Below are 8994 nucleotides of genomic sequence, written 5' to 3' on the forward strand. Positions count from 1 at the left end.
AGACAGTAAAAGGTTCTAACAAATAGTTTAATTTTTAAACAATGCTTTAATTTTCTACAAAAACTATGAATTTTTAATAAAATAATTAATTTGTAACCGAACAGTTTCGTTTTATGCCAAATTGTTGAATTTTTAATTTTTTAACCGTAATAATGAATTTTCAAACAAAAAGATTAATTTTTGACTAAAAAGACGAATTTTCATAAAAATACATGAATTTTCAACCAAATAGTTATATTTTCAAGTAGAAAATAACGAATGTTAATTTAAAATACCGTTCTTCAACCAAAAATAGAATAGTTAAATTTTCAATTAATAAAATTAAACTCTTAACAACAAAAAAACTAATTCTTTACAAAATAGTTTATTTCTCAACCAAGGAGATGAATTCTAAAACGATCAGATTTTTTTAAATAGTTGAATTTTTAACAAAAAGTACCATTTTTTAACCTTAAAGAATAATTCTCTAGCAAAAAAGACAAATTTGTAACAAAATACATGAATTTCCCAAATACAAAAGATAAATTTGCGATATCAATTTTGGGCAAAAAAGTATTTCTAAAAATTTCTTAAATTTTCAATTGAATAGCAGAATTTTTAACTAAACAAGAGATTTAAAAATAAATGTAATGCCACTTTTAAACTATAGTTCAATGTTCCACAAAAAAAATTAATTTACAGTGAAAAACAAAACAGTCCATATTAAAATTAAAAATGATTTTAATTTTAAAACAAGAAAGTTTAATTCATCCAGAAATATGAATTTTCAACAAAAAAATTGAATCCAAAACAAAAAATGATTTCAGTTTTAAATTTTTAAACTAAACAATTGAGATTTTAATAATAAAAAGATGAAATATCTAACAAAAGAGAATGAATTTTCAAACCAAAAACACGAATTTTTAACAAAATTTTTGAATTTTGGCAAATCTAAGATCCATCAACCGTAAATAAGTAAATAAATACGCAACCAAAATTATTGAAAAAATGAAAGCTTGAAGTTCACTGCGATCAGAAATAAATTCTCGGTTGTTTCCCAGTCAAGAAAATTGCAGGTCATTTCCCGATCAATAAAATTGCCGGTCATTTCCCGATCAATAAAATTGCCAGTCATTTCACGATCAATAAAATTGCCTGTCATTTCCCGATCAATAAAATTCCCGGTCATTTCCCGGTCAATAAAATTCCCGGTCATTTCCCGGTAATTACCGGTCAATAAAATTCCTGGTCATTTCCCGGTCATGTCGTCATTCTGGTTAATTTATTTTATGGACGGTTCTACGAATATTTTTACCATTTTCGACAAGTTCTACTAGGAATATTGGCTGAATTTGTATATTAATTGTGATTGTCCAAATAATAAAACTTAATTTGATCATTCATTATTTATGAGTTAGAGCAGTTGGAGTATGCTGGCTCTCTTGCAAAATAATAAATTATAATTTAATTAGAGTAAGCTGAGATAATCTGACAAATCTAAGATTCATAAACCGTATATAAGTAAATAAATCCATAACCAAAATTATTTTAAAAATGGCAACTTGAAGTTCACTGCGATCAAAAGTAAATTACCGGTAATTTTCCGATCAATACAATTCCCGTTCATTTCCCGATCAATAAAATTCCCGGTATTTACTAGTCAATAAAATTCCTGGTCATTTCCGTTTTCCCGGTCAAGACGTCACCCTGGTTAATTTAGTTCATGGACCGCCCTACGAATATTTTTACTACTTTCGACTGGTTCTACTCGAAATATTGTCTGAAATTGTATAATAATTGTGATTGTCGAAAAAATAAAACTTGATTTTATCATTTATTATTTATGAGTTGGAGCAGTAGGAGTATGCTGACTTTCTTAAAAATAATAAATTAAAATTTAATTAGAGTAAGCTGAGGTAATCTGACAAAGCTAAGATTCATAAACCGTAAATAAGTAAATAAATCCGTACCCAAAATTATTTAAAAAATGAAAACTTGAAGTTCACTGCGATCAGAAGTAAATTATCGATAATTTCCCTATCAATACAATTCCCGGTCATTTCACGATCAATAAAATTCCCGGTCATTTCCCGATCAACAAAATTCCCGGTCATTTCCCGATCAATGGAATTCCCGGTCATTTCCCGATCAATAAAATTCCTGGTCGGTTTCCTGTTTTTCTTGGTCAATAAAATTCATGGTCATTTCCCGGTCAAGTAGTCACCCTGGTTAATTTAGTTTATGGACGGTCCTACAAATATTTGTACCATTTTCCTATAGTTCGACTACTCGGAATATTGGCTGAAATTGTATAATAATTGTGATTGTCCAAAAAATAAAATTTGATTTTATCATTTACTATTTATCAGTTGGAGCAGGTGGAGTATGCTGGCAAGGAAATTAGTAAATTATAGAACATTGAAACGAGATATTCCGGCTCGTTAGCATCTCGGTTGGGTCTGGTTATTTATCAGAGAATCGCGAGATGCAGAAACTCGAGGAAATTCACTGGCGAAGGTGGCTCGTTCTCATCATTGATTTTCCGTGCTAATTTTGTAAAGTACACTCAGGTGCCTATATCAACTCTAGTTGTATACGTCTGCACTCTGCAGACTTACATAACGAACAGGTGACTAGAAGTGTTATGTCAAATAAGGCGATTAATCGTACGACTAACGCGTTTCTTACAAAACGCTTCGACCTTCCAAGTTTTTAAATTCAAAAACTTTGGGTTCAAAAATAAAAACTAAAACCAGATCTCCTGACAATATCACATTGAGGTTTTCTGAATTAAAATTTCCAAACTTCGAAGTTTATAATTTGAATCTTTTAATTCAATTTCGAATTCAGGTTGGCTGTTTTAATCAAAGAAAAAAATTCCTGGTCATTTTCCGGTCTTTTACAGTTCGAAGAAATTTGTCACGGCTAATACGATTTCAAAATCGAACATTAAAGCTAAAACTTTTCCATTTGGAGTAATTAAAGCTCAGCTGAAAATGAAAGCACTCAAACTAAAACTCGTCATTTTTAAACTTTTAAAATTAAAGTTTCAAAGTTGTTTAATTACAAAATATAATACTCAAATGTTGAATAATGTACACGAATAAAATGAAAGCTGAACAATTTTCAATTAAATCCAGTTAAACTGTTAAATTAAAAATTTAAAGCTTTTATAAATGGTAGAGTTTCAAGATTCAGATTTAGTTCAAAAAATGTAAATTCACGTTATCATTTTCAATGATCTAAATTGAAGAATAAATCAATGAATTAAAAATTTTTCAAAATTATTATTTCAAATAATTTCTAATTTTTAATTAATTTTGAATTTTTTCAAAACATCTAAACATTTCTTCAAGATATTCGAATGTTTCTACGAATAACAAGTATTCAATTATTATGTATAGATCAAAATTCAACAATTTGACTTAAAAATTATTAACTGATAAATAAACTAATAATTTTAAATCAGCTGTCAGATGTTTCTAAATATTAAGTAATTGTTCTTTTTCTCAATTAAAAAATTTCAAATTGAATGATTTAAAAATGGAATATTTTAGAATGAAATAATATCTAAAATTTAATAAAATCATTCAATTATAAATATATTATTTTGAAGTGATTTGAAAATTAAAATTTTTAATTTTTTAATTGTTTAAATCTTTAAAACTATAATTCAAAAACCTTTACATTAAAATTTGAACTGAAAGATTTAAATCTAAAATGGAATATTTTTAAAGTGAATTATTTCTGAATTAGGTATTAAACTAAACTGAATCATATCATAATTGAAAAAGAGAAAAATTTAACTAATTATTTAAAAAACAGTTGAAATCAAAGTTGGACAGATTTTTTCCAACATTTGTATAATATTCATTGTCATTTCTCAGTTTTTCCCGGTCTCATAAAATTTCCGGTCATTTTCTGGTTTTCCCGATTCGAAAAAATTTCTCACGGTCGATAAAAATGTTTAAATTCGAATTCTAAAGCTAAAATTTTTTCCATTTGCAGCAATAAAAAATAAACTACAAATTAAAGCACTTAAAGCGGAAAGCTTGCATTTTAAACTTTTGAAATTGACGTTTAAAAGCTTTTTAATTAAAAAATGTTGTATGCAAATACTAAATAATCTAGACGTAAAAAATAGAAGGCATTAACACTTTTCATCTGAATAATTTTATATAAAATACAGATGAACGGCAAAATGTAGAAATTTTAACTTTTAGAAATTATAGAATTGAAAGATTCAGATTCAATTCCAAAAACATAAATTCACATTATCATTTCCAATTATATTATTTTAAGTAATTTTTAGCTAGACACATTAAAAATGAAAAAATATTTTTTTTCTTAACATAACAGTTCTTAAATTAAAAGTTAAGTTATTTTTATTTTGAATAGTTTAAGCATCCTTGAAAAGCTTTAAAATTTTATTTAACAATCTTTAGAAATCTAGAAGTGTTTAAAATTTTTTTCAAATTTATATTTATTTTTCAAATTTGTTCAGAACTTCTATAAATATATTTGAAAATGAATCGAATGGTTATTAAACTTTTTTAAAATCCTACAAATTTAGAAAAATGTCCTTAAAATCTTCCAGATTATTTTTTAACAATTTTGGAAATATTCTAAAATCTTTTTAAATATTCTCTTAAAATAATTTTTTAACATAAACAATCATTTCCAATTTTTCTGGAGTTCTTAACAAAATGTACTTATTCTTTTGAAGTCTTTCACAATTCAACAATTTCAATTACAAAATTAAACATTTTTTGAATAAGGTAATTAAAATTCTAATATTCAAAGTTTAAAAATTCTTCGAAATTTTAATGATTCAAAATGACCTCAAAGTTTGGAACGTTCAAAGGAAAGATGAAATACATTTTGTAATTAAATTTTTGTTACTAAAATTGTTTTTGGCCATCTAAAAATGCATTTCATGGAAAAATAACACAAAATGTTTAATTTTGGAGGTGATTACAAAGTTCATAAAGTGACGAAATATCAGTTCGAAATTAATAAATTTGCGAGTATGGCATTCCAGTCATTTCTTCTTCGAGGACATCCTCAACTTTTTTTCTATTACTTGTAACTTCTTTGTAGTCCTCGGAGTCATCTGTAAATGAAAAAATTAAAACTATAAATCTTTTAAAACGATAAAAATTCATTTATTACAAATGTTATATAAGCATGCTTGTATTAAATTTTATATGAAAAAATTTCCGAAATTTTTAGATACTGCAAATTATTGAAAATGTACAAAATTTGTAAAATTTATGGTAATTTTATCAAATGAAAAAAATGTTGATACGACAAATTTTTTATTACTTTCAATTTATGGAAATGTAAAGAAACTTAATTAATTTAATTCTATGTTAAATCATTCAGTTTCAAATTGTTTACTTTCAAATATTTGGTTTCAATTTATTTGTCTTAAGTGAACAGTCAAATATTGCTAAATATTTAGTAATTATTCTTTATCTCTATTAAACATTTTATAATTGAATGGGTTAAAAATGGAATATTTTAGACTGAAACAATATTTTTGATTAAATGAAAGCTTTTAATTTTGAATATATTATAGTTAGACTTCTTAATAAGAGCGCTCAGGGAGTGCAGTCGAAAGAATTTCCAAAAAGTTTAGTACCCCCACTCTCTACCGAAAAGGTCGCTCTCTAAAAACGTAATCGGGCCTCTCAATAAGAGCGCCTCGACTCACCTTTATTTTTCTGGGTCGTATAACGCGTCAACGTTTGTGAATACACTAAAATACACTGAAATTGAAACTAGCTATTGCTAAAAAATTGCACGGGTCGATAAATGAAAAAAATGTACTTTTTATTATCTTTTTTTTTAAATCGTCGCGTTACGAAAACGAGATACCCATTAGTAATCAAACTTTAACGAATGCTCTTATTGAGAAGCCTTGTAAGGAATTCGGTGGCATTAAAAAAAGCACGGCTGTGGAGGTACTGCTCGATCATGTATTAGGGCAAGCGCTCTACTTGAGAACCCTCTTATTGAGAGGCCCGACTGTATTATGAAGTCATTTTTAAGTTTAAAGTAGTTTACAAATTTTCAATCGAACGTTCACATTGTTTCAATGACTAAGACTTTCGAATTGAAACACAAATTTTTAACATTGAAATCTGGCAATTTCATTCAATTCATTGAAATCTGGCAATTCTTAAAAAGTAGCGTACGAGGACCCTGAAAAATTACATTTAACATTGATTCAATAGATACTGAAAATGAAAAAAGGACAACCAGAAAAATATTAAAATTACGAAAAAATATATTTTTCCAAATATATTTTGTTTTTTATTATGACACTTTTCTACATAGCTTAATTTCCGATTTCCAAAATTTTGATTTTTTCGACCCATCCTAATATTTAATATTTAATGTTTCAAAAAAAAATTATATATATAATATTATATTCGAAATTATTCCATTTTAATAGCTTTCAACAGGAATGCTCTCAAAAAAGGGTAAATAAAGTGATTTTTTTTACAAAAATAGGGAAGGAAATGTTTTAAAATAAAATTAATGCAGGTACCATATTGAATTAAATATATAACTTTTTTAATTGAATTTTTAACAAAAAAGTTGAACTTCCGATAAAAATTTAGTTTTGGTGCAAAAAAAGAACCTAAAATGTTCTCAAAACAGGGAATCAGGGTATTTTTCACGATAATAGACACGAAATTAAAAAAAAAAAAAAAAAAAAAAAAAAAAAAAAAAAAAAAAAAAAAAAAAAAAAAAAAAAACAGTTGAACTTTTACCCAAATCTAGTAAAATTTTGAAGCCAAAAAGACAAACTTTTTCGAAGACAGTAGAATTTTCAACAAAAAATTGGTTTCAAAGCAAGAAAAATGTCTTTCCTATCTAAAAAGATTAATTTAAAAAAAAAAAGAATTTTTTATGATTAACAGTTGAATTTTTATTTAAATAATATGAATTTTTAACAAAATAAATCAATCTTAACAAAGCAATTAAATTTTAAATCAAATAGTTAAGTTTTTAACCAAATAGTTCAATTTCTACTAATATTTAAAAATTTCAGAAAACAGTTGCCTCTTTATTCAGAAAATTTGAATTTCCAACAAAAATGTTCATTATTTGACAAAAAAATTATGCTTTTACCGGAAAAGATGAATTTTCAATTTAAAGCAGTTAGTATTTTTACAAAATAGTAGAGTATTCGAAAAAAATTTAATTTTTAAACAAATAGTAGAATTTTTAACCAAAGAAAATTAATTCTGAACCAAAAATAGTATAATAGCAGACTTTTCAAACAAAAACAATTAACTTTCAAACAAAAATAGTTGGATTTTCTGAATGGTTGTTCGTAATTCAGTTAGCATTTAAGCCAAAAAAAAAATGAAAAAAAGGAAAAGTTTCTTTAAAAAAGAGTGAAAATATTATAAAAATGGAGGAGAAAGGGAATAAGGAAAATAGTGTGAGGGCTGTACTAACAATACCAATTGTACATACTGATTTTAATCAAGAAGTTTGGTGAGACTGACGTTATTCTAAATGCTTAATTTTACAAAATTCGATTTTGAATACTTCAATTTTTTTTTTAATAGAAAGATGTGACGATTGAAAGATTTCTACTGATGCATTTCATTTTTAAATAATCTATTTTTATACTTTCAAATTCAAATGTTAATTTTTGCTTTCGTGAAAAATTCGAATGACATTCAAATCCATTTTACTGGAAAACATACATATTTGAAAGTATTCAATACATACAATTTTTAAATTGAAAATGGTTGAATTGTTAAGAATTTAATCTTTAACATTTTTAATCAAACACTTTAATTTTAAAAGTTCTAAAGCTAAAAGTTAAAATAAAAAAAAAAGTAAACGTTTCAGTTTCTATTTCTATTATCAAGTAAATTTTTAAAAGCTATTTTCAAAAAATATGTTTACAAATTTATAGAAATATGGAGAGAATTTTTAGAAGTATCTAGAATGTTTCAACTGTTAAAAATACACTAAAAAAAAAGTTAGATTAGTCTCACAAATCATAAGTATAAATTTTAGTGAATTTTTTCAACCCAGTTTTGGATTTTTTTTAATGAATATTTCCTAGACTAATCAATATTTTCTTTCGTATTTTTAACATTAGAAACGTTCTAGATAGCCGAAAAAATTATCTCTACATTTCTGTAGGTTTTTAAATTATTATTTGAAAACAGGGTTCTACTAAACATTAATAATTTCTGATGGGACTGCAAATAAAAATCTGTAAAAATTTGACATCCAAGTTAATATCAAAATTACGAAAATAATAATTCTTTAAAATACTTAGATTTTATCGAGAATGAAACCAAAGTAATTATGCTTTTTCAGAGTTCTCATACGCTACTTTTTCACATAGTTAAATTTCCAAAATTTTGTTTTTTCGACCCACCTTACTGAACACGTTATATAAATAAAATATTTTTCCAACAATTATCTATTCGCATCTTTAACGTAAACTTTTTTCTATTCCTAATTTTTTTTCCATTTTTTATCTAAAAATGATCAATGTGAAAAATTGTCAATGAAAAAAGCGTTGTGATTTTCTGCGAGGAGTTTTGTGGCAGTAAAAAAATGAGCATGAGTCACCGAGTAAGGTGGGTCACCTATAACCGCGATAAGAAACAATAGAAACTTATTAACTACTTATCTGTGGCAAACGAATAAACCGCGAGCTTAGTATAAAAAAGGCGTATGAGTTCACAGATAAGAGTCGCGTGCACGTATCATCGACCAATTAAAATACCGCGCTTGAGTAGTCGTAAGAGCAATAAAGATCATTTGACGTACGATCAATAGCGATCATTGACACGAAGATCTTGTTTTCCGAATGAGAGATAAAACTGAAATTTAACAATTAACTTTATATAACTTTTTCGTCTTTGAGTAAATTCAATTTAGACGCAAATTATGAATCATTAACTGAGAAAAAAAAAGAAATTAAAAAAAGGCAGCGTTCACATATTTCGTAATATTATTTTCTACTTT

The 8994-nt window shown here is 25.8% G+C and overlaps 1 long non-coding RNA gene across 1 annotated transcript in view; it reads right to left on the reverse strand.

Annotated features, from left to right (window-relative positions):
• Positions 1 to 4844: 4844 nt before the first annotated feature.
• LOC117179337 overlaps positions 4845 to 8994 on the reverse strand; it is a 207285-nt gene continuing 203135 nt past the window's right edge. The window contains exon 3 of the long non-coding RNA XR_004467912.1: positions 4845 to 5092. This is a non-coding gene — a long non-coding RNA (uncharacterized LOC117179337). The remainder of the gene's footprint in view (positions 5093 to 8994) is intronic.

The sequence above is a fragment of the Belonocnema kinseyi genome, chromosome 9 (assembly GCF_010883055.1).
Source record: "Belonocnema kinseyi isolate 2016_QV_RU_SX_M_011 chromosome 9, B_treatae_v1, whole genome shotgun sequence".
In the NCBI taxonomy this organism is placed as follows: Eukaryota; Metazoa; Arthropoda; class Insecta; order Hymenoptera; family Cynipidae; genus Belonocnema; species Belonocnema kinseyi.